This window comes from Scyliorhinus torazame, chromosome 10 (genome assembly GCF_047496885.1).
Source record: "Scyliorhinus torazame isolate Kashiwa2021f chromosome 10, sScyTor2.1, whole genome shotgun sequence".
In the NCBI taxonomy this organism is placed as follows: domain Eukaryota; kingdom Metazoa; phylum Chordata; class Chondrichthyes; order Carcharhiniformes; family Scyliorhinidae; genus Scyliorhinus; species Scyliorhinus torazame.
In genome coordinates, this window is record NC_092716.1 from 131044142 (window position 1) to 131068433 (window position 24292).

Below are 24292 nucleotides of genomic sequence, written 5' to 3' on the forward strand. Positions count from 1 at the left end.
AGTGAGAGGGTGAGTGAGGGAGAGTCAGTGTCTCTGCTCAGTGAGGGGGTGAGTGAGGGAGAGTCAGAGACTCTGCTCAGTGAGGGGGTGAGTGAGGGAGAGTCAGTGACTCTGCTCAGTGAGGGGGTGAGTGAGGGAGAGTCAGAGACTCTGCTCAGTGTGGGGGTGAGTGAGGGAGAGTCAGTGACTCTGCTCAGTGAGGGGGTGAGTGAGGGAGAGTCAGTGACTCTGCTCAGGGAGGGGGTGAGTGAGGGAGAGTGAGTGACTGCTCAGCGAGGAGGTGAGTGAGGGAGAGTCAGTGACTGCTCAGTGAGGGGGTGAGTGAGGGAGAGTCAGTGACTCTGCTCAGCGAGGGGGTGAGTGAGGGAGAGTCAGTGACTCTGCTCAGTGAGGGGGTGAGTGAGGGAGAGTCAGTGACTGCTCAGTGAGGGGTGAGGGAGGGAGCGTCAGTGACTCTGCTCAGTGAGGGCGTGAGTGAGGGAGAGTCAGTGACTCTGCTCAGTGAGGGCGTGAGTGAGGGAGAGTCAGTGACTCTGCTCAGTGAGGGCGTGAGTGAGGGAGAGTCAGTGACTGCTCAGTGAGGGGTGAGGGAGGGAGCGTCAGTGACTCTGCTCAGTGAGGGCGTGAGTGAGGGAGAGTCAGTGACTCTGCTCAGTGAGGGCGTGAGTGAGGGAGAGTCAGTGACTCTGCTCAGTGAGGGGGTGGGTGAGGGAGAGTCAGTGACTCTGCTCAGTGAGGGGGTGTGGTGAGGGAGAGTCAGTGACTGCTCAGTGAGGGTGTGAGTGAGGGAGAGTCAGTGACTCTGCTCAGTGAGGGGGTGAGTGAGGGGGGAGTCAGTGACTCTGCTCAGTGAGGGCGTGAGTGAGGGAGAGTCAGTGACTGCTCAGTGAGGGCGTGAGTGAGGGAGAGTCAGTGACTCTGCTCAGTGAGGGGGTGGGTGAGGGAGAGTCAGTGACTCTGCTCAGTGAGGGTGTGAGTGAGGGAGAGTCAGTGACTCTGCTCAGTGAGGGGGTGAGTGAGGGGGGAGTCAGTGACTCTGCTCAGTGAGGGGGTGAGTGAGGGAGAGTCAGCGACTCTGCTCAGTGAGGGGGTGAGTGAGGGAGATTCAGTGACTCTGCTCAGTGAGGGGGTGAGTGAGGGAGAGTCAGTGACTCTGCTCAGTGAGGGGGTGAGTGAGGGAGAGTGAGTGACTGCTCAGCGAGGAGGTGAGTGAGGGAGAGTCAGTGACTCTGCTCAGTGAGGGGGTGAGTGAGGGAGAGTCAGTGACTCTGCTCAGTGAGGTGGTGAGTGAGGGAGAGTCAGTGACTCTGCTCAGCGAGGGGGTGAGTGAGGGAGAGTCAGTGACTCTGCTCAGTGAGGGAGTGAGGGAGAGTCAGTGACTCTGCTCAGTGCGGGGGTGAGGGAGAGTCAGTGACTCTGCTCAGTGAGGTGGTGAGTGAGGGAGAGTCAGTGACTCTGCTCAGTGAGGGGGTGAGGGAGGGAGAGTCAGTGACTCGGCTCAGTGAGGGGGTGAGTGAGGGAGAGTCAGTGACTCTGCTCAGTGAGGTGGTGAGTGAGGGAGAGTCAGTGACTCTGCTCAGTGAGGGGGTGAGGGAGGGAGAGTCAGTGACTCGGCTCAGTGAGGGGTGAGGGAGGGAGCGTCAGAGACTCTGCTCAGTGAGGGGGTGTGGTGAGGGAGAGTCAGTGACTCTGCTCAGTGAGGGTGTGAGTGAGGGAGAGTCAGTGACTCTGCTCAGTGAGGGGGTGAGTGAGGGAGAGTCAGTGACTCTGCTCAGTGAGGGGTCAGTGAGGGAGAGTCAGTGACTCTGCTCAGTGAGGTGGTGAGTGAGGGAGAGTCAGTGACTCTGCTCAGCGAGGGGGTGAGTGAGGGAGAGTCAGTGACTCTGCTCAGTGAGGGGGTGAGTGAGGGAGAGTCAGTGACTCTGCTCAGTGAGGTGGTGAGTGAGGGAGAGTCAGTGACTCTGCTCAGCGAGGGGGTGAGTGAGGGAGAGTCAGTGACTCTGCTCGGTGAGGGAGGGAGAGTCAGTGACTCGGCTCAGTGAGGGGTGAGGGAGGGAGCGTCAGTGACTCTGCTCAGTGAGGGGGTGTGGTGAGGGAGAGTCAGTGACTCTGCTCAGTGAGGGTGTGAGTGAGGGAGAGTCAGTGACTCTGCTCAGTGAGGGGGTGAGTGAGGGGGGAGTCAGTGACCCTGCTCAGTGAGGGGGTGAGTGAGGGAGAGTCAGTGACTCTGCTCAGTGAGGGGGTGAGGGAGAGTCAGCGACTCTGCTCATTGAGGGGGTGAGTGAGGGAGATTCAGTGACTCTGCTCAGCGAGGGGGTGAGTGAGGGAGAGTCAGTGACTCTGCTCGGTGAGGGAGGGAGAGTCAGTGACTCGGCTCAGTGAGGGGTGAGGGAGGGAGCGTCAGTGACTCTGCTCAGTGAGGGGGTGTGGTGAGGGAGAGTCAGTGACTCTGCTCAGTGAGGGTGTGAGTGAGGGAGAGTCAGTGACTCTGCTCAGTGAGAGGGTGAGTGAGGGGGGAGTCAGTGACCCTGCTCAGTGAGGGGGTGAGTGAGGGAGAGTCAGTGACTCTGCTCAGTGAGGGGGTGAGTGAGGGAGAGTCAGTGACTCTGCTCAGTGAGGGGGTGAGGGAGAGTCAGCGACTCTGCTCATTGAGGGGGTGAGTGAGGGAGATTCAGTGACTCTGCTCAGCGAGGGGGTGAGTGAGGGAGAGTCAGTGACTCTGCTCAGTGAGGGAGTGAGGGAGAGTCAGTGACTCTGCTCAGTGCGGGGGTGAGTGAGGGAGAGTCAGTGACTCTGCTCAGTGAGGGGGTGAGTGAGGGAGAGTCAGTGACTCTGCTCAGTGAGGGAGTGAGTGAGGGAGAGTCAGTGACTGCTCAGTGAGGGGGTGAGTGAGGGAGAGTCAGTGACTCTGCTCAGTGAGGGGGTGAGTGAGGGAGAGTCAGTGACTCTGCTCAGTGAGGGGGTGAGTGAGGGAGAGTCAGTGACTCTGCTCAGTGAGCGGATAAGTGAGGGAGAGTCAGTGACTCTGCTCAGTGAGGGGGTGAGTGAGAGAGAGTCAGTGACTCTGCTCAGTGAGGGTGTGAGTGAGGGAGAGTCAGTGACTCTGCTCAGTGAGGGGGTGAGGGAGGGAGAGTCAGTGACTCGGCTCAGTGAGGGGTGAGGGAGGGAGCGTCAGAGACTCTGCTCAGTGAGGGGGTGTGGTGAGGGAGAGTCAGTGACTCTGCTCAGTGAGGGTGTGAGTGAGGGAGAGTCAGTGACTCTGCTCAGTGAGGGGGTGAGTGAGGGAGAGTGAGTGACTGCTCAGCGAGGAGGTGAGTGAGGGAGAGTCAGTGACTCTGCTCAGTGAGGGGGTGAGTGAGGGAGAGTCAGTGACTCTGCTCAGTGAGGTGGTGAGTGAGGGAGAGTCAGTGACTCTGCTCAGCGAGGGGGTGAGTGAGGGAGAGTCAGTGACTCTGCTCGGTGAGGGAGGGAGAGTCAGTGACTCGGCTCAGTGAGGGGTGAGGGAGGGAGCGTCAGTGACTCTGCTCAGTGAGGGGGTGTGGTGAGGGAGAGTCAGTGACTCTGCTCAGTGAGGGTGTGAGTGAGGGAGAGTCAGTGACTCTGCTCAGTGAGGGGGTGAGTGAGGGGGGAGTCAGTGACCCTGCTCAGTGAGGGGGTGAGTGAGGGAGAGTCAGTGACTCTGCTCAGTGAGGGGGTGAGTGAGGGAGAGTCAGTGACTCTGCTCAGTGAGGGGGTGAGGGAGAGTCAGCGACTCTGCTCATTGAGGGGGTGAGTGAGGGAGATTCAGTGACTCTGCTCAGCGAGGGGGTGAGTGAGGGAGAGTCAGTGACTCTGCTCGGTGAGGGAGGGAGAGTCAGTGACTCGGCTCAGTGAGGGGTGAGGGAGGGAGCGTCAGTGACTCTGCTCAGTGAGGGGGTGTGGTGAGGGAGAGTCAGTGACTCTGCTCAGTGAGGGTGTGAGTGAGGGAGAGTCAGTGACTCTGCTCAGTGAGAGGGTGAGTGAGGGGGGAGTCAGTGACCCTGCTCAGTGAGGGGGTGAGTGAGGGAGAGTCAGTGACTCTGCTCAGTGAGGGGGTGAGTGAGGGAGAGTCAGTGACTCTGCTCAGTGAGGGGGTGAGGGAGAGTCAGCGACTCTGCTCATTGAGGGGGTGAGTGAGGGAGATTCAGTGACTCTGCTCAGCGAGGGGGTGAGTGAGGGAGAGTCAGTGACTCTGCTCAGTGAGCGGATAAGTGAGGGAGAGTCAGTGACTCTGCTCAGTGAGGTGTTGAGTGAGGGCGAGTCAGTGACTCTGCTCAGTGAGGGAGTGAGGGAGAGTCAGTGACTCTGCTCAGTGCGGGGGTGAGTGAGGGAGAGTCAGTGACTCTGCTCAGTGAGGGGGTGAGTGAGGGAGAGTCAGTGACTCTGCTCAGTGAGGGAGTGAGTGAGGGAGAGTCAGTGACTGCTCAGTGAGGGGGTGAGTGAGGGAGAGTCAGTGACTCTGCTCAGTGAGGGGGTGAGTGAGGGAGAGTCAGTGACTCTGCTCAGTGAGGGGGTGAGTGAGGGAGAGTCAGTGACTCTGCTCAGTGAGCGGATAAGTGAGGGAGAGTCAGTGACTCTGCTCAGTGAGGGGGTGAGTGAGAGAGAGTCAGTGACTCTGCTCAGTGAGGGTGTGAGTGAGGGAGAGTCAGTGACTCTGCTCAGTGAGGTGTTGAGTGAGGGCGAGTCAGTGACTCTGCTCAGTGAGGGAGTGAGGGAGAGTCAGTGACTCTGCTCAGTGCGGGGGTGAGGGAGAGTCTGTGACTCTGCTCAATGAGGGGGTGAGTGAGGGAGAGTCAGTGACTCTGCTCAGTGAGAGGGTGAGTGAGGGAGAGTCAGTGACTCTGCTCAGTGAGGGGGTGAGTGTGGGAGAGTGAGTGACTGCTCAGCGAGGAGGTGAGTGAGGGAGAGTCAGTGACTCTGCTCAGTGAGAGGGTGAGTGAGGGAGAGTCAGTGACTGCTCAGTGAGGGGTGAGTGAGGGAGAGTCAGTGACTCTGCTCAGTGAGGGGGTGAGTGAGGGAGAGTCAGTGACTCTGCTCAGTGAGGCGGTGAGTGAGGGAGAGTCAGTGACTGCTCAGTGAGGGGGTGAGTGTGGGAGAGTCAGTGACTCTGCTCAGTGAGGGGGTTAGTGAGGGAGAGTCAGTGACTCTGCTCAGTGAGGTGGTGAGTGAGGGAGAGTCAGTGACTCTGCTCAGCGAGGGGGTGAGTGAGGGAGAGTCAGTGACTCTGCTCAGTGAGGGGGTTAGTGAGGGAGAGTCAGTGACTCTGCTCAGTGAGGGGGTTAGTGAGGGAGAGTCAGTGACTCTGCTCAGCGAGGGGGTGAGTGAGGGAGAGTCAGTGACTCTGCTCTTTGAGGGGGTGAGTCAGGGAGAGTCAGTGTCTCTGCTCAGTGAGGGGTGAGTGAGGGAGAGTCAGTGACTCTGCTCAGTGAGGGCGTGAGTGAGGGAGAGTCAGTGACTCTGCTCAGTGAGGGGGTGAGTGAGGGAGAGTCAGTGACTCTGCTCAGTGAGGGGGTGAGTGAGGGAGAGTCAGTGACTGCTCAGTGAGGGGGTGAGTGAGGGAGAGTCAGTGACTCTGCTCAGTGAGGGGGTGAGTGAGGGAGAGTGAGTGACTGCTCAGCGAGGAGGTGAGTGAGGGAGAGTCAGTGACTTTGCTCAGTGAGGGGGTGAGTGAGGGAGAGTCAGTGACTCTGCTCAGTGAGGGGGTGAGTGAGGGAGAGTCAGCGACTCTGCTCAGTGAGGGTGTGAGTGAGGGAGAGTCAGTGACTCTGCTCAGTGAGGGGGTGAGTGAGGGAGAGTCAGTGACTCTGCTCAGCGAGGGGGTGAGTGAGGGAGAGTCAGTGACTCTGCTCAGTGAGGGGGTGGGTGAGGGAGAGTCAGTGTCTCTGCTCAGTGAGCGGATAAGTGAGGGAGAGTCAGTGACTCTGCTCAGCGAGGGGGTGAGTGAGGGAGAGTCAGTGACTCTGCTCAGTGAGGGAGTGAGGGAGAGTCAGTGACTCTGCTCAGTGCGGGGGTGAGGGAGAGTCAGTGACTCTGCTCAGTGAGGTGGTGAGTGAGGGAGAGTCAGTGACTCTGCTCAGTGAGGGGGTGAGGGAGGGAGAGTCAGTGACTCGGCTCAGTGAGGGGGTGAGTGAGGGAGAGTCAGTGACTCTGCTCAGTGAGGTGGTGAGTGAGGGAGAGTCAGTGACTCTGCTCAGTGAGGGGGTGAGGGAGGGAGAGTCAGTGACTCGGCTCAGTGAGGGGTGAGGGAGGGAGCGTCAGAGACTCTGCTCAGTGAGGGGGTGTGGTGAGGGAGAGTCAGTGACTCTGCTCAGTGAGGGTGTGAGTGAGGGAGAGTCAGTGACTCTGCTCAGTGAGGGGGTGAGTGAGGGAGAGTCAGTGACTCTGCTCAGTGAGGGGTCAGTGAGGGAGAGTCAGTGACTCTGCTCAGTGAGGTGGTGAGTGAGGGAGAGTCAGTGACTCTGCTCAGCGAGGGGGTGAGTGAGGGAGAGTCAGTGACTCTGCTCAGTGAGGGGGTGAGTGAGGGAGAGTCAGTGACTCTGCTCAGTGAGGTGGTGAGTGAGGGAGAGTCAGTGACTCTGCTCAGCGAGGGGGTGAGTGAGGGAGAGTCAGTGACTCTGCTCGGTGAGGGAGGGAGAGTCAGTGACTCGGCTCAGTGAGGGGTGAGGGAGGGAGCGTCAGTGACTCTGCTCAGTGAGGGGGTGTGGTGAGGGAGAGTCAGTGACTCTGCTCAGTGAGGGTGTGAGTGAGGGAGAGTCAGTGACTCTGCTCAGTGAGGGGGTGAGTGAGGGGGGAGTCAGTGACCCTGCTCAGTGAGGGGGTGAGTGAGGGAGAGTCAGTGACTCTGCTCAGTGAGGGGGTGAGGGAGAGTCAGCGACTCTGCTCATTGAGGGGGTGAGTGAGGGAGATTCAGTGACTCTGCTCAGCGAGGGGGTGAGTGAGGGAGAGTCAGTGACTCTGCTCGGTGAGGGAGGGAGAGTCAGTGACTCGGCTCAGTGAGGGGTGAGGGAGGGAGCGTCAGTGACTCTGCTCAGTGAGGGGGTGTGGTGAGGGAGAGTCAGTGACTCTGCTCAGTGAGGGTGTGAGTGAGGGAGAGTCAGTGACTCTGCTCAGTGAGAGGGTGAGTGAGGGGGGAGTCAGTGACCCTGCTCAGTGAGGGGGTGAGTGAGGGAGAGTCAGTGACTCTGCTCAGTGAGGGGGTGAGTGAGGGAGAGTCAGTGACTCTGCTCAGTGAGGGGGTGAGGGAGAGTCAGCGACTCTGCTCATTGAGGGGGTGAGTGAGGGAGATTCAGTGACTCTGCTCAGCGAGGGGGTGAGTGAGGGAGAGTCAGTGACTCTGCTCAGTGAGGGAGTGAGGGAGAGTCAGTGACTCTGCTCAGTGCGGGGGTGAGTGAGGGAGAGTCAGTGACTCTGCTCAGTGAGGGGGTGAGTGAGGGAGAGTCAGTGACTCTGCTCAGTGAGGGAGTGAGTGAGGGAGAGTCAGTGACTGCTCAGTGAGGGGGTGAGTGAGGGAGAGTCAGTGACTCTGCTCAGTGAGGGGGTGAGTGAGGGAGAGTCAGTGACTCTGCTCAGTGAGGGGGTGAGTGAGGGAGAGTCAGTGACTCTGCTCAGTGAGCGGATAAGTGAGGGAGAGTCAGTGACTCTGCTCAGTGAGGGGGTGAGTGAGAGAGAGTCAGTGACTCTGCTCAGTGAGGGTGTGAGTGAGGGAGAGTCAGTGACTCTGCTCAGTGAGGGGGTGAGGGAGGGAGAGTCAGTGACTCGGCTCAGTGAGGGGTGAGGGAGGGAGCGTCAGAGACTCTGCTCAGTGAGGGGGTGTGGTGAGGGAGAGTCAGTGACTCTGCTCAGTGAGGGTGTGAGTGAGGGAGAGTCAGTGACTCTGCTCAGTGAGGGGGTGAGTGAGGGAGAGTGAGTGACTGCTCAGCGAGGAGGTGAGTGAGGGAGAGTCAGTGACTCTGCTCAGTGAGGGGGTGAGTGAGGGAGAGTCAGTGACTCTGCTCAGTGAGGTGGTGAGTGAGGGAGAGTCAGTGACTGTGCTCAGCGAGGGGGTGAGTGAGGGAGAGTCAGTGACTCTGCTCGGTGAGGGAGGGAGAGTCAGTGACTCGGCTCAGTGAGGGGTGAGGGAGGGAGCGTCAGTGACTCTGCTCAGTGAGGGGGTGTGGTGAGGGAGAGTCAGTGACTCTGCTCAGTGAGGGTGTGAGTGAGGGAGAGTCAGTGACTCTGCTCAGTGAGGGGGTGAGTGAGGGGGGAGTCAGTGACCCTGCTCAGTGAGGGGGTGAGTGAGGGAGAGTCAGTGACTCTGCTCAGTGAGGGGGTGAGTGAGGGAGAGTCAGTGACTCTGCTCAGTGAGGGGGTGAGGGAGAGTCAGCGACTCTGCTCATTGAGGGGGTGAGTGAGGGAGATTCAGTGACTCTGCTCAGCGAGGGGGTGAGTGAGGGAGAGTCAGTGACTCTGCTCGGTGAGGGAGGGAGAGTCAGTGACTCGGCTCAGTGAGGGGTGAGGGAGGGAGCGTCAGTGACTCTGCTCAGTGAGGGGGTGTGGTGAGGGAGAGTCAGTGACTCTGCTCAGTGAGGGTGTGAGTGAGGGAGAGTCAGTGACTCTGCTCAGTGAGAGGGTGAGTGAGGGGGGAGTCAGTGACCCTGCTCAGTGAGGGGGTGAGTGAGGGAGAGTCAGTGACTCTGCTCAGTGAGGGGGTGAGTGAGGGAGAGTCAGTGACTCTGCTCAGTGAGGGGGTGAGGGAGAGTCAGCGACTCTGCTCATTGAGGGGGTGAGTGAGGGAGATTCAGTGACTCTGCTCAGCGAGGGGGTGAGTGAGGGAGAGTCAGTGACTCTGCTCAGTGAGCGGATAAGTGAGGGAGAGTCAGTGACTCTGCTCAGTGAGGTGTTGAGTGAGGGCGAGTCAGTGACTCTGCTCAGTGAGGGAGTGAGGGAGAGTCAGTGACTCTGCTCAGTGCGGGGGTGAGTGAGGGAGAGTCAGTGACTCTGCTCAGTGAGGGGGTGAGTGAGGGAGAGTCAGTGACTCTGCTCAGTGAGGGAGTGAGTGAGGGAGAGTCAGTGACTGCTCAGTGAGGGGGTGAGTGAGGGAGAGTCAGTGACTCTGCTCAGTGAGGGGGTGAGTGAGGGAGAGTCAGTGACTCTGCTCAGTGAGGGGGTGAGTGAGGGAGAGTCAGTGACTCTGCTCAGTGAGCGGATAAGTGAGGGAGAGTCAGTGACTCTGCTCAGTGAGGGGGTGAGTGAGAGAGAGTCAGTGACTCTGCTCAGTGAGGGTGTGAGTGAGGGAGAGTCAGTGACTCTGCTCAGTGAGGTGTTGAGTGAGGGCGAGTCAGTGACTCTGCTCAGTGAGGGAGTGAGGGAGAGTCAGTGACTCTGCTCAGTGCGGGGGTGAGGGAGAGTCTGTGACTCTGCTCAATGAGGGGGTGAGTGAGGGAGAGTCAGTGACTCTGCTCAGTGAGAGGGTGAGTGAGGGAGAGTCAGTGACTCTGCTCAGTGAGGGGGTGAGTGTGGGAGAGTGAGTGACTGCTCAGCGAGGAGGTGAGTGAGGGAGAGTCAGTGACTCTGCTCAGTGAGAGGGTGAGTGAGGGAGAGTCAGTGACTGCTCAGTGAGGGGTGAGTGAGGGAGAGTCAGTGACTCTGCTCAGTGAGGGGGTGAGTGAGGGAGAGTCAGTGACTCTGCTCAGTGAGGCGGTGAGTGAGGGAGAGTCAGTGACTGCTCAGTGAGGGGGTGAGTGTGGGAGAGTCAGTGACTCTGCTCAGTGAGGGGGTTAGTGAGGGAGAGTCAGTGACTCTGCTCAGTGAGGTGGTGAGTGAGGGAGAGTCAGTGACTCTGCTCAGCGAGGGGGTGAGTGAGGGAGAGTCAGTGACTCTGCTCAGTGAGGGGGTTAGTGAGGGAGAGTCAGTGACTCTGCTCAGTGAGGGGGTTAGTGAGGGAGAGTCAGTGACTCTGCTCAGCGAGGGGGTGAGTGAGGGAGAGTCAGTGACTCTGCTCTTTGAGGGGGTGAGTCAGGGAGAGTCAGTGTCTCTGCTCAGTGAGGGGTGAGTGAGGGAGAGTCAGTGACTCTGCTCAGTGAGGGCGTGAGTGAGGGAGAGTCAGTGACTCTGCTCAGTGAGGGGGTGAGTGAGGGAGAGTCAGTGACTCTGCTCAGTGAGGGGGTGAGTGAGGGAGAGTCAGTGACTGCTCAGTGAGGGGGTGAGTGAGGGAGAGTCAGTGACTCTGCTCAGTGAGGGGGTGAGTGAGGGAGAGTGAGTGACTGCTCAGCGAGGAGGTGAGTGAGGGAGAGTCAGTGACTTTGCTCAGTGAGGGGGTGAGTGAGGGAGAGTCAGTGACTCTGCTCAGTGAGGGGGTGAGTGAGGGAGAGTCAGCGACTCTGCTCAGTGAGGGTGTGAGTGAGGGAGAGTCAGTGACTCTGCTCAGTGAGGGGGTGAGTGAGGGAGAGTCAGTGACTCTGCTCAGCGAGGGGGTGAGTGAGGGAGAGTCAGTGACTCTGCTCAGTGAGGGGGTGGGTGAGGGAGAGTCAGTGTCTCTGCTCAGTGAGCGGATAAGTGAGGGAGAGTCAGTGACTCTGCTCAGTGAGGGGGTGAGTGAGGGAGAGTCAGTGACTCTGCTCAGTGAGGGTGTGAGTGAGGGAGAGTCAGTGACTGCTCAGTGAGGTGTTGAGTGAGGGCGAGTCAGTGACTCTGCTCAGTGAGGGGGTGAGTGAGGGAGAGTGAGTGACTGCTCAGTGAGCGGGTGAGTGAGGGAGAGTCAGTGACTCAGCTCAGTGAGGGGGTGAGTGAGGGAGAGCCAGTGACTCTGCTCAGTGAGGGGGTGAGTGAGGGAGAGTCAGTGACTCTGCTCAGTGAGGGGGTGAGTGAGGGAGAGTGAGTGACTGCTCAGCGAGGAGGTGAGTGAGGGAGAGTCAGTGACTCTGCTCAGTGAGGGGGTGAGTGAGGGAGAGTCAGTGACTCTGCTCAGTGAGGTGGTGAGTGAGGGAGAGTCAGTGACTCTGCTCAGCGAGGGGGTGAGTGAGGGAGAGTCAGTGACTCTGCTCAGTGAGGGGGTGAGTCAGGGAGAGTCAGTGTCTCTGCTCAGTGAGGGGTGAGTGAGGGAGAGTCAGTGACTCTGCTCAGTGAGGAGTGACTGAGGGAGAGTCAGTGAGTTGTCCTGTTGACAGGGTTATTCTCTGACAGGTTTGAGATATTGTTGTCACCGAGCCTGTGACACAATCTGTTTGAACCTGTTTTCTGTGTAATATTGATGCTGGCATGTTTATGGGTTCCTCAATTGTCGGGCATGGTAATGAGTTAAATTTGGCACTTGTGTCCGAGATGCTGATGAAAGGCCTCAGCATGAATCCTGCAATCGAGGTGAAATAATAAAATCATTGCAGCAGGCAGAACTCCCAATCACTGACATTGTCCTATCAGCGATGAATCAGCTCTCAGCCCTGCTGTGTTCCCTGAATTTACTGCAGCTGATCTGCTGCTGAATCCCTGTTGTTTAAACATCTCCTCTTTTCCCCTTTCATCATATTCACTGCACTCACCATTTTCAGAAGCTGTCCCTCGTTATCCTGCCTCACGTTTGTGTTCACATTTGCTTGTTTTCTCTTCTGTATCTCTGGTCTAAGTCTGCATTGCTGTTGCCATTGTGTCTGGTGTTAGTTTGCGCCTATCAACATTTTTTTTACATTGCCGTTTGTGTTCAGATATTTTCAGGTTGCAGTTTCACTAAAGCTCACACCTATCTTTGTGGAAATCAATGTCTGATCTCCCTCTGTGTATCCCTAAACTGCCTGAGTAACACAGTTCTGGTACTGAGTACAATGTGACCCTCATACTGTGCTTCAATTATCATCTTCCTCAGTGACAAGGCATTATTTTCGATTGAGATACAAACGGATATCTGGTTCACTTGACTGTATGGATTTCAACGGCTGTGCTGCAGAATATTTCTCTCTGCAGGAAGAATGAAGGTAGCATTTTCACTAAGGTGTTTTGAGGGTGGGTTTTATCGATGAATTAACTGTGGAAGTGGGTTTGATGCTGTGATCTACCCGAGGGTTATTTTGTACATATAGAATAACAGCGACTAGGAAGAGAGTTACAGGCTAGGATCTAATTGAGAGCTTCAGGAGATTTATAAATAGAATAGGCAGACTACTGGACAGCTGGGGTTACTGCTGACTGTGCCTGACACCTATTGCTGCTATACTGATGAGTGACTGACTTTCAACTCCTTTTATTGGTTTGGTATCTGACCTAAGGGCCTGTTGAGGATGGGTATCATTATATCATGAGTTACCTCGGTTTCATACTGTCTTCTGGAGTCAAAACTCTCCGGGTCATCGTTAACCTTTGTGCCACTAATCTGGCTACATACGCGAGATGGGTGTTTGGCCTTCTGCTTGTGTTCAAACCCAGCTGGAGTTCGGTGCTGTGTACCTGTTTGCACCCGGGTTCAGCACTTTGCAGTCAGTGGTGAGAGGTGAACCTGAAAATAGGTAGAGTTGCCCCTCCCTGTTTGGATTAGCATCGATGTGGAATATGAGTTGCATGTAAAGCATTGCCCTCTCCATTGTGAGCTGGGACTGGTGCAAATCATGGGCCTTGCTCTGAGTGCAGGGTACAGGGTGGAGCTCTGTTCTCACTTGTTCTCAGCTCGGCTGCTTTGGGAAATCAGGGCACCACCTTCTCTCCTACGCCCTCACTCCTCGCTCCCCAACAAGCCATTCTGAGCTGAATGTGGCCCTGAGCTCTTTGCTGGTTGCAGCAGTGCTGAGTAATGTGCCTTGAGGCACTTGTAGGACAGGCCAGACCAGGTTCCTTTCCTGACGTGGCAACTGAAGCTGACTTACTGCACAAAGTAGTGAATCTTGTTTGATAAACACTGCGGTTTGCCACGAACTAAAGGCCCAGAGTCTGGCTGCCCAGCTTGCCTGAGCCTGAAAATGCTTGCTGATATATGTTGTAAACCAGGTGTGTTGTGAGAGGTTCTGCAGTGGTGTTCAAAAAGCAACCTCTGGGAGGGAGAGGAGGTCAGAGAAAAAGGTGCAAAATGAAACTGACCGCAAGTGTGGGCGGGATGGAAATAGGTGGGAGGAGAGGAGGGGGGTCAATGATAGAGAGTGGGAAAAGTTAAAAATACTGCAGATGCTGGAAATCTGAAGTAAAAACAGAAAATGCTGCATAAAACTTGGCAACTCTGGCAGCATCTGTGGAGAAAGCAACAGAGTTAATGTTTCATGTCAGTGATTTTTCATCAGAGGCTTGGTGGGAGCAAGGAGAGCTCTCTCTCGGTACTGAGTCCGAGGGTGCAGTGCTCCCGGTACTGAGTCCGAGGATGCGGCGCTCCTCCGGGGCTGGGTCCGAGGATGTGGCGCTCCCCCACCGCTGGGTCCGAGGATGCGGCACTCCCCTGACGCTGGGTCCGAGGATGCGGCGCTCCCCCGCGCTGGGTCCGAGGATGCGGCACTCCCCCGCGCTGGGTCCGAGGATGCGGTGCTCCCTCGCGCTGGGTCCGAGGATGCGGCACTCCCCTGACGCTGGGTCCGAGGGTGCGGCGCTCCCCCGCGCTGGGTCCGAGGATGCGGCACTCCCCCGACGCTAGGTCCGAGGATGTGGCGCTCCCCGACGCTGGGTCCGAGGATGCGGCGCCCCCCCGACGCTGGGTCCGAGGATGCGTGCTTCCCCGACGCTGGGTCCGAGGATGCGCGCTCCCCCGACGCTGGGTCCGAGGATGCGGTGCTCCCCCGACGCTGGGCCCTAGGGTTCGGCACTCCCCCGGGGCTGGGTCTGAGGGTACGGCACTCCCCCGGGACTGGGTCCGAGGGTACGGCACTCCCCCGGGACTGGGTCCGAGGGTACGGCACTCCCCCGGGGCTGGGTCCGAGGGTGTGGCAGTCCTCCGACGCTGGGTCCGAGGATGCGCGCTTCCCCGACGCTGGGTCCGAGGATGCGCGCTCCCCCGACGCTGGGTCCGAGGATGCGGTGCTCCCCCGACGTTGGGCCCGAGGGTACGGCACTCCCCCGGGGCTGGGTCCGAGGGTACGACACTCCTCTGACGCTGGGTCCAAGGGTGCGGCAGTCCTCCGACGCTGGGTCCGAGGGTGCGGCACTCCTCTGACGCTGGGTCCGAGTGTGTGGCACTCCCCCGGGGCTGGGTCCGAGGGTACGGCGCTCCCCCGGGGCTGGGTCCGAGGGTACGGCGCTCCCCCGGGGCTGGGTCCGAGGGTACGGCGCTCCCCCGGGGCTGGGTCCGAGGGTACGGCGCTCCCCCAGGGCTGGGTCCGGGGGTACGGCGCTCCCCGGGAATGGGTCCGAGGATGCGGCACACCCCCCGGGGCTGGGTACGAGGATGCGGCACACCCCCCCTGACGCTGGGTCCGAGGATGCGGCGCTCCCCCGGGGCTGGGTCCGAGGATGCGGCGCTCCCCCGGGAATGCGTCCGCGGATGCGGCACACCCCCCGGGGCTGGGTCCGAGGGTACGGCGCTCCCCCGGGGCTGGGTCCGAGGGTACGGCGCTCCCCCGGGGCTGGGTCCGAGGATGCGGCGCTCACCCGGGAATGAGTCCGAGGATGCGGCTCTCACCCGGGAATGGGTCCGAGGATGCGGCGCTCATCCGGGAATGGGTCCGAGCATGTGCGCTGCAGTAGCACTGCCCACAAGCCAGTTGAGTGTTTGCTCTCTGCTGCCTGAAATGCCTTTTGCCTGCTCCCAGGTGGAGTGGGGGATGTGAGTAGATGATCCCTGATGTGTGATGCTCAGAGAGTTGCTGGTTTGGGGATTTTAAACCATGTCGAGTGGTGTTGGCTGTGCTGGAGCGAGTGATCAGATATGTCCGGTGCTGAAAGCATCCCGCATTATGGAGTCTTCGCACTGATTCTTAACGAGCATTAATATTTAATTGTTCTGTGCCAGCCAAATCAATTATTAAATGGTTGTCAATAATTGAATGTGCGCAGAGGAGGTTTGGATCATGTCCTGTGATCTCAGTGTGATGAAGGAAAGCTAATGTGTGTGTGGATTGTATTAAACTGATCTGTCGCTGAGGGCACACTTGGTGACATTTAGTGGGTTGGAATTAATGAATGATTATTTAAATTGACCAGCTGGTCCATTGAAAGTTTTCAGTGGCGTATTGTACTATCAGTTATCTGGGTTGGTGATGGCTCTGTACTGAGCGTCCCACTCGTCCCCCCGTCCCCCCAAATTTGGGGATGCTGCATGTGAGGTCCTCCTGTCAGTACAGGAGAGCATGATGTGCGTGAGTGCCGCTGGCTGGGTGTGGACAATACTGGGACTGATTCTGACCTTGGGGACTGTCTGGGGAGTTTGCACATTTTCTCCGGGTGCTACGGTTTCCTCCCACAGTCCAAAGATATGCAGGTGAGGTGGATTGACCATGTTTACTTGTCCCTTTGTGTCCAAAAGGTTAGGTGGGGTTATGTTGTGCTTTTGGAGTGTTGGTGCAGACTCGATGGGCCGAATGGCCTCTTTCTCCACTGTAAGGATTCTGTTCTATGACGGTGGGTCAATGTGTACAATATAGAGGAGCGGCACTGGCTGGGTGTGTGCAGTACAGGCAGTGGTGCTGGCTGGGTGTGTGCAGTACAGGCAGTGGTGCTGGCTGGGTGTGTAGAGTACAGGCAGTGGTGCTGGCTGGGTGTGTAGAGTACAGGCAGTGGAGCTGGCTGGGTGTGTACAGTACAGGGTGTGACTCTGGCTGGGTGTGTACAGTACACAGTGACACAGGCTGGGTGTGTACAGTAGTGGAACTGGCTGGGTGTGTACAGTACACAGTGACACAGGCTGGGTGTGTACAGTAGTGGATCTGGCTGGGTGTGTACAGTACAGGGAGTGACGCTGGGTGTGTACAGTACAGGGAGTGACATTGGGTGTGTACGTACAGTGAGTGACGCTGGGTGTGTACAGTACAGTGGGTGGCGCTGGGTGTGTACGTACAGTGAGTGACACTGGGTGTGTACAGTACAGGGAGTGACGCTGGGTGTGTACAGTACAGTGAGTGACGCTGGGTGTGTACAGTACAGTGAGTGACGCTGGGTGTACAGTACAGTGAGTGACGCTGGGTGTGTACGTACAGTGAGTGACGCTGGGTGTGGACAGTACAGTGAGTGACGCTGCGTGTGTACGTACAGTGAGTGACGCTGGGTGTGTACAGTACAGGGAGTGATGCTGGGTGTGTATAGTACAGTGAGTGACGCTGGGTGTGTAAGTACAGAGTGATGCTTAGTGTGTACAGTACAGGGAGTAACATTGGGTGTGTACATACAGTGAGTGACGCTGGGTGTGTAAAGTACCAGGAGTGACGCTGGGTGTGTACAGTACAGTGAGCGACGCTGGGTGTGTACGTACAGGGAGTGACATTGGGTGTGTACAGTACAGGGAGTGACGCTGGGTGTGTACAGTACAGGGAGTGACGCTGGGTGTGTACAGTACAGGGAGTGACATTGGGTGTGTACAGTACAGGGAGTGACGCTGGGTGTGTACAGTACCAGGAGTAACGCTGGGTGTGTACAGTACAGTGAGCGACGCTGGGTGTGTACGTACAGGGAGTGACATTGGGTGTGTACAGTACAGGGAGTGACGCTGGGTGTGTACAGTAGAGGGAGTGATGCTGGGTGTGTACGGTACAGGGAGTGACGCTGGGTGTGTACAGTACAGGGAGTGATGCTGGGTGTGTACAGTACAGTGAGTGACGCTGGGTGTGTAAGTACAGTGAGTGATGCTGGGTATGTACGTACAGTGAGTGACGCTGGGCGTGTACAGTACAGGGAGTAACTTTGGGTGTGTACGTACAGTGAGTGACGCTGGGTGTGTACAGTACCAGGAGTGACGCTGGGTGTGTACAGTACAGTGAGTGACGTTAGGTGTGTGCAGTAGAGGGAGTGACGTTAGGTGTGTACAGTACAGGGAGTGACACTGGGTGTGTACAGTACAGGGAGTGACACTGGGTGTGTACGTACAGGGAGTGACGCTGGGTGTGTACAGTACAGGGAGTGACGCTGGGTGTGTACGTACAAGGAGTGATGTCGGGTGTGTCCAGTAGTGAGTGACGCTGGGTGTGTACGTACAGTGAGTGACGCTGGGTGTGTACGGTACAGTGGGTGGCGTTGGGTGTGTAAGTACAGTGAGTGACGTTGGGTGTGTACGTACAGGGAGTGACGTTGGGTGTGTACGTACAGTGAGTGACGCTGGGTGTGTACAGTACAGTGAGTGACGCTGGGTGTACAGTACAAGGAGTGACGCTGGGTGTGTACAGTACAGGGAGTGACGCTGGGTGTGTACGTACAGGGAGTGACATTGGGTGTGTACGTACAGGGAGTGACGCTGGGTGTGTACAGTACAGGGAGTGACGCTGGGTGTGTACGGTACAGGGAGTGACGCAGGGTGTGTACAGTACAGGGAGTGACGCTGGGTATGTACAGTACAGTGGGTGACGTTAGGTGTGTACAGTACAGTGAGTGACGGTGGGTGAGTACGTACAGTGAGTGACGCTGGGTGTGTACGTACAAGGAGTGATGTCGGGTGTGTACAGTAGTGAGTGACGCTGGGTGTGTACGTACAGTGAGTGACGCTGGGTGTGTACAGTACAGTGGGTGGCGCTGGGTGTGTACGTACAGTGAGTGACGCTGGGTGTGTACGTACAGTGAATGACGCTGGGTGTGTACAGTGCAGTGAGTGACGCTGGGTGTACAGTACAGTGAGTGACGCTGGGTGTGTACGTACAGTGAGTGACACTGGGTGTACAGTACAGTGAGTGACGGGTGTGTACAGTACAGTGAGTGACGCTGGGTGTGTACAGTCCAGGGAGTGACTTTGAGTGTGTACGTACAGGGAGTGACATTGGGTGTGTACGTACAGGGAGTGACGCCGGGTGTGTACAGTACAGGGAGTGACGCTGGGTGTGTACGTACAGGGAGTGACGCTGGGTGTGTACAGTACAGGGAGTGACGCTGGGTGTGTACAGTACAGTGAGTGACGTTAGGTGTGTGCAGTACAGGGAGTGACGCTGGGTGTGTACGTACAAGGAGTGATGTCGGGTGTGTACGTACAAGGAGTGATGTCGGGTGTGTACAGTAGTGAGTGACGCTGGGTGTGTACGTACAGTGAGTGACGCTGGGTGTGTACAGTACAGTGGGTGGCGCTGGGTGTGTACGTACAGTGAGTGACGCTGGGTGTGTATGTACAGTGAATGACGCTGGGTGTGTACAGTGCAGTGAGTGACGCTGGGTGTACAGTACAGTGAGTGACGCTGGGTGTGTACGTACAGTGAGTGACACTGGGTGTACAGTACAGTGAGTGACGGGTGTGTACAGTACAGTGAGTGACGCTGGGTGTGTACAGTCCAGGGAGTGACTTTGAGTGTGTACGTACAGGGAGTGACATTGGGTGTGTACGTACAGGGAGTGACGCCGGGTGTGTACAGTACAGGGAGTGACGCTGGGTGTGTACGTACAGGGAGTGACGCTGGGTGTGTACAGTACAGGGAGTGACGCTGGGTGTGTACAGTACAGTGAGTGACGTTAGGTGTGTACAGTACAGGGAGTGACGCTGGGTGTGTACGTACAAGGAGTGACGCTGGGTGTGTACAGTACAGTGGGTGGCGCTGGGTGTGTACGTACAGTGAGTGACGCTGGGTTTGTACGTACAGTGAATGACGCTGGGTGTGTACAGTACAGTGAGTGACGCTGGGTGTACAGTACAGTGAGTGACGCTGGGTGTGTACGTACAGTGATTGACACTGGGTGTGTACAGTACAGTGAGTGACGCTGGGTGTACAGTACAGTGAGTGACGCTGGGTGTGTACGTACAGTGAGTGACGGGTGTGTACAGTACAGTGAGTGACGCTGGGTGTGTACAGTACAGGGAGTGACACTGGGTGTGTACAGTACAGGGAGTGACGCTGGGTGTGTATGTACAGTGAGTGACGTTGGGTGAGTACAGTACAGGGAGAGACGCTGGGTGTGTCCAGTACAGGGAGTGACGTTGGGTGTGTACAGTACAGTGAGTGACGCAGGGTGTGTACGTACAGTGAGTGACGCTGGGTGTGTACGTACAGTGAGTGACGCTGGGTGTGTACGTACAGTGAGTGACACTGGGTGTGTGCAGTACAGGGAGTGACGCTGGGTGTGTACGTACAGGGAGTGACGCTGGGTGTGTACAGTACAGGGAGTGACGCTGGGTGTGTACGTACAGTGAGTGACGCTGGGTGTGTACAGTACAGGGAGTGACGCTGGGTGTGTACAGTACAGTGAGTGACGCTGGGTGTGTCCAGTACAGGGAGTGGCGCTGGGTGTGTACAGCACAGTGAGTGACACTGGGTGTGTACAGTTCAGGGAGTGACGCTGGGTGTGTACAGTACAGGGAGTGACACTGGGTGTACAGTACAGTGAGTGACGTTGGGTGTGTACGTACAGTGAGTGATGCTGGGTGTGTCCAGTACAGCGAGTGGCGCTGGGTGTGTACAGCACAGTGAGTGACGCTGGGTGTGTACGTACAGTGAGTGACGCTGGGTGTGTACGTACAGGGAGTGACGTTTGGTGTGTACGTACAGTGAGTGATGCTGGGTGTGTACAGCACGGAGTGACGCTGGGTGTGTACGTACAATGAGTGACGCTGGGTGTGTACAGTACAGGGAGTGACGCTGGGTGTGTACGTACAGTGAGTGACGCTGGGTGTGTACGTACAGGGAGTGACGCTGGGTGTGTACGGACAGTGAATGACGCTGGGTGTGTACGTACAGTGAGTGACGCTGGGTGTGTACCTACAGTGAATGACGCTGGGTGTATCCAGTACAGGGAGTGACGCTGGGTGTGTACAGTTCAGGGAGTGACGCTGGGTGTGTACTGTACAGGGAGTGACACTGGGAGTACAGTACAGTGAGTGACGTTGGGTGTGTACGTACAGTGTGACGCTGGGTGTGTACAGTACAGGGAGTGACGCTGGGTGTGTACAGTATAGGGAGTGACCCTGGGTGTGTACGTACAGTGAGTGATGCTGGGTGTGTCCAGTACAGTGAGTGACGCTGGGTGTGTACATACAGTGAGTGACGCTGGGTGTGTACGTACAGGGAGTGACGCTGGGTGTGTACGTACAGGGAATGATGCTGGGTGTGTACGTACAGGGAGTGATGCTGGGTGTGTACAGTAGAGGGAGTGACGCTGGGTGTGTACAGTACAGTGAGTGACGCTGGGTGTGTACGTACAGTGAGTGACGCTGGGTGTGTCCAGTAAAGCGAGTGACGTTTGGTGTGTACGTACATTGAGTGACGCTGGGTGTGTACATACAGTGAGTGACGCTGGGTGTGTACGTACAGGGAGTGATGCTGGGTGTGTACGTCCAGGGAGTGATGCTTGGTGTGTACGTACAGTGAGTGACGCTGGGTGTACAGTACAGTGAGTGACGTTGGGTATGTACGTACAGTGAGTGACGCTGGGTGTGTACAGTTCAGGGAGTGACGCTGGGTGTGTACAGTACAGGGAGTGACACTGGGTGTACAGTACAGTGAGTGACGGGTATGTACGTACAGTGAGTGACGCTGGGTGTGTACAGTTCAGTGAGTGACGCTGGGTGTACAGTACAGTGAGTGACGCTGGGTGTGGACAGTACAGTGAGTGACGCTGCCTGTGTACGTACAGTGAGTGATGCTGGGTGTGTACAGTCCAGGGAGTGATGCTGGGTGTGTATAGTACAGTGAGTGACACTGGGTGTGTAAGTACAGTGAGTGATGCTTAGTGTGTACAGTACAGGGAGTAACATTGGGTGTGTACGTACAGTGAGTGACGCTGGGTGTGTACAGTACCAGGAGTGACGCTGGGTGTGGACAGTACAGTGAGCGACGCTGGGTGTGTACGTACAGGGAGTGACATTGGGTGTGCACAGTACAGGGAGTGACGCTGGGTGTGTACAGTACAGGGAGTGACGCTGGGTGTGTACAGTACAGGGAGTGACATTGGGTGTGTACAGTACAGGGAGTGACGCTGGGTGTGTAAGTACAGTGAGTGATGCTGGCTATGTACGTACAGTGAGTGACGCTGGGTGTGTACAGTACAGGGAGTAACATTGGGTGTGTACGTACAGTGAGTGACGCTGGGTGTGTACAGTACCAGGAGTGACGCTGGGTGTGTACAGTACAGTGAGTGACGTTAGGTGTGTGCAGTAGAGGGAGTGACGTTAGGTGTGTACAGTACAGGGAGTGACACTGGGTGTGTACAGTACAGGGAGTGACACTGGGTGTGTACGTACAGGGAGTGACGCTGGGTGTGTACAGTACAGGGAGTGACGCTGGGTGTGTACGTACAAGGAGTGATGGGTGTGTCCAGTAGTGAGTGACGCTGGGTGTGCACGTACAGGGAGTGACGTTGGGTGTGTACGTACAGTGAGTGACGCTGGGTGTGTACAGTACAGTGAGTGATGCTGGGTGTGTACGTACAGTGAATGACGCTGGGTGTGTACATACAGTGAGTGACGCAGGGTGTGTACGTACAGTGAAGGACGCTGGGTGTGTACAGTACAGGGAGTGACGCTGGGTGTGTACAGTTCAGGGAGTGACACGGTGTGTACAGTTCAGGGAGTGACGCTGGGTGTGTACAGTACAGGGAGTGACACTGGGTGTACAGTACAGTGAGTGACGTTGGGTGTGTACGTACAGTGAGTGATGCTGGGTGTGTACAGCACAGGGAGTGACGCTGGGTGTGTACGTACAGTGAGTGACGCTGGGTGTGTAAGTACAGGGAGTGACGCTGGGTGTGTACATACAGTGAGTGACGCTGGGTGTGTACGTACAGGGAGTGACGCTGGGTGTGTACGTACAGTGAATGACGCTGGGTGTGTACGTACAGTGAGTGACGCTGGGTGTGTACCTACAGTGAATGACGCTGGGTGTATCCAGTACAGGGAGTGACGCTGGGTGTGTACAGTTCAGGGAGTGACGCTGGGTGTGTACAGTACAGGGAGTGACACTGGGAGTACAGTACAGTGAGTGACGTTGGGTGTGTACGTACAGTGAGTGACGCTGGGTGTGTACAGTACAGGGAGTGACGCTGGGTGTGTACAGTACAGGGAGTGACCCTGGGTGTGTACGTACAGTGAGTGATGCTGGGTGTGTCCAGTACAGGGAGTGACGCAGGGTGTGTACATACAGTGAGTGACGCTGGGTGTGTACGTACAGGGAGTGATGCTGGGTGTGTACATACAGGGAGTGATGCTGGGTGTGTAAGTACAGGGAGTGATGCTGGGTGTGTACAGTAGAGAGAGTGATGCTGGGTGTGTACAGTAGAGGGAGTGACGCTGGGTGTGTACAGTACAGTGAGTGACGCTGGGTGTGTACGTACAGTGAGTGACGCTGGGTGTGTACGTACAGGGAATGACGTTTGGTGTGTACGTACAGTGAGTGACGCGGGGTGTGTACATACAGTGAGTGACGCTGGGTGTGTACGTACAGGGAGTGATGCTGGGTGTGTACGTACAGGGAGTGATGCTTGGTGTGTATGTACAGTGAGTGACGCTGGGTGTACAGTACAGTGAGTGACGTTGGGTATGTACGTACAGTGAGTGACGCTGGGTGTGTACAGTTCAGGGAGTGACGCTGGGTGTGTACAGTACAGGGAGTGACACTGGGTGTACAGTACAGTGAGTGACGTTGGGTATGTACGTACAGTGAGTGACGCTGGGTGTGTACAGTTCAGTGAGTGACGCTGGGTGTACAGTACAGTGAGTGACGCTGGGTGTGTACGTACAGTGAGTGACGCTGGGTGTGGACAGTACAGTGAGTGACGCTGCGTGTGTACGTACAGTGAGTGACGCTGGGTGTGTACAGTACAGGGAGTGATGCTGGGTGTGTATAGTACAGTGAGTGACGCTGGGTGTGTAAGTACAGTGAGTGATGCTTAGTGTGTACAGTACAGGGAGTAACATTGGGTGTGTACGTACAGTGAGTGACGCTGGGTGTGTACAGTACCAGGAGTGACGCTGGGTGTGTACAGTACAGTGAGCGACTCTGGGTGTGTACAGTACAGGGAGTGACGCTGGGTGTGTACAGTACAGGGAGTGACATTGGGTGTGTACAGTACAGGGAGTGACGCTGGGTGTGTACAGTACCAGGAGTGACGCTGGGTGTGTACAGTACAGTGAGCGACGCTGGGTGTGTATGTACAGGGAGTGACATTGGGTGTGTACAGTACAGGGAGTGACGCTGGGTGTGTACAGTACAGGGAGTGACGCTGGGTGTGTACAGTACAGGGAGTGACGCTGGGTGTGTACAGTAGAGGGAGTGACGCTGGGTGTGTACGGTACAGGGAGTGACGCTGGGTGTGTACAGTACAGGGTGTGATGCTGGGTGTGTACAGTACAGTGAGTGACGCTGGGTGTGTAAGTACAGTGAGTGATGCTGGGTATGTACGTACAGTGAGTGACGCTGGGTGTTTACAGTACAGGGAGTAACATTGGGTGTGTACGTACAGTGAGTGACGCTGGGTGTGTACAGTACCAGGAGTGACGCTGGGATGTGTACAGTACAGTGAGTGACGTTAGGTGTGTGCAGTAGAGGGAGTGACGTTAGGTGTGTACAGTACAGGGAGTGACACTGGGTGTGTACAGTACAGGGAGTGACACTGGGTGTGTACGTACAGGGAGTGATGCTGGGTGTGTACAGTACAGGGAGTGACGCTGGGTGTGTACGTACAAGGAGTGATGTCGGGTGTGCCCAGTAGTGAGTGACGCTGGGTGTGTACGTACAGTGAGTGACGCTGGGTGTGTACAGTACAGTGGGTGGCGTTGGGTGTGTAAGTACAGTGAGTGACGCTGGGTTGTGTACGTACAGGGAGTGACGTTGGGTGTGTACGTACAGTGAGTGACGCTGGGTGTGTACAGTCCAGTGAGTGACGCTGGGTGTACAGTACAGTGAGTGACGCTGGGTGTGTACGTACAGTGAGTGATGTTGGGTGTGTACAGTACAGTGAGTGACGCTGGGTGTACAGTACAAGGAGTGACGCTGGGTGTGTACAGTACAGTGAGCGACGCTGGGTGTGTACGTACAGGGAGTGACATTGGGTGTGTACGTACAGGGAGTGACGCTGGGTGTGTACAGTACAGGGAGTGACGCTGGGTGTGTACGTACAGGGAGTGACATTGGGTGTGTACGTACAGGGAGTGACGTTGGGTGTGTACGTACAGTGAGTGATGCTGGGTGTGTACAGCACAGGGAGTGACGCTGGGTGTGTACGTACAGTGAGTGACGCTGGGTGTGTACAGTACAGGGAGTGACGCTGGGTGTGTACGTAC

The 24292-nt window shown here is 56.7% G+C and overlaps 1 protein-coding gene across 15 annotated transcripts in view; it reads left to right on the plus strand.

Annotated features, from left to right (window-relative positions):
* Window positions 1-24292, plus strand: part of madd (MAP-kinase activating death domain) — a 439970-nt gene that overhangs the window by 74705 nt on the left and 340973 nt on the right. For 4 of the 15 annotated variants that reach the window (XM_072518746.1, XM_072518754.1, XM_072518748.1 and 1 more), the window contains exon 1: window positions 11537-11963. The gene's annotated coding sequence lies outside the window, so the exon portion shown is untranslated. Of the gene's footprint in view, window positions 1-11536; window positions 11964-24292 lie in introns of those variants that run through there. The other 11 variants (XM_072518750.1, XM_072518749.1, XM_072518756.1 and 8 more) reach the window with 4 other exon arrangements.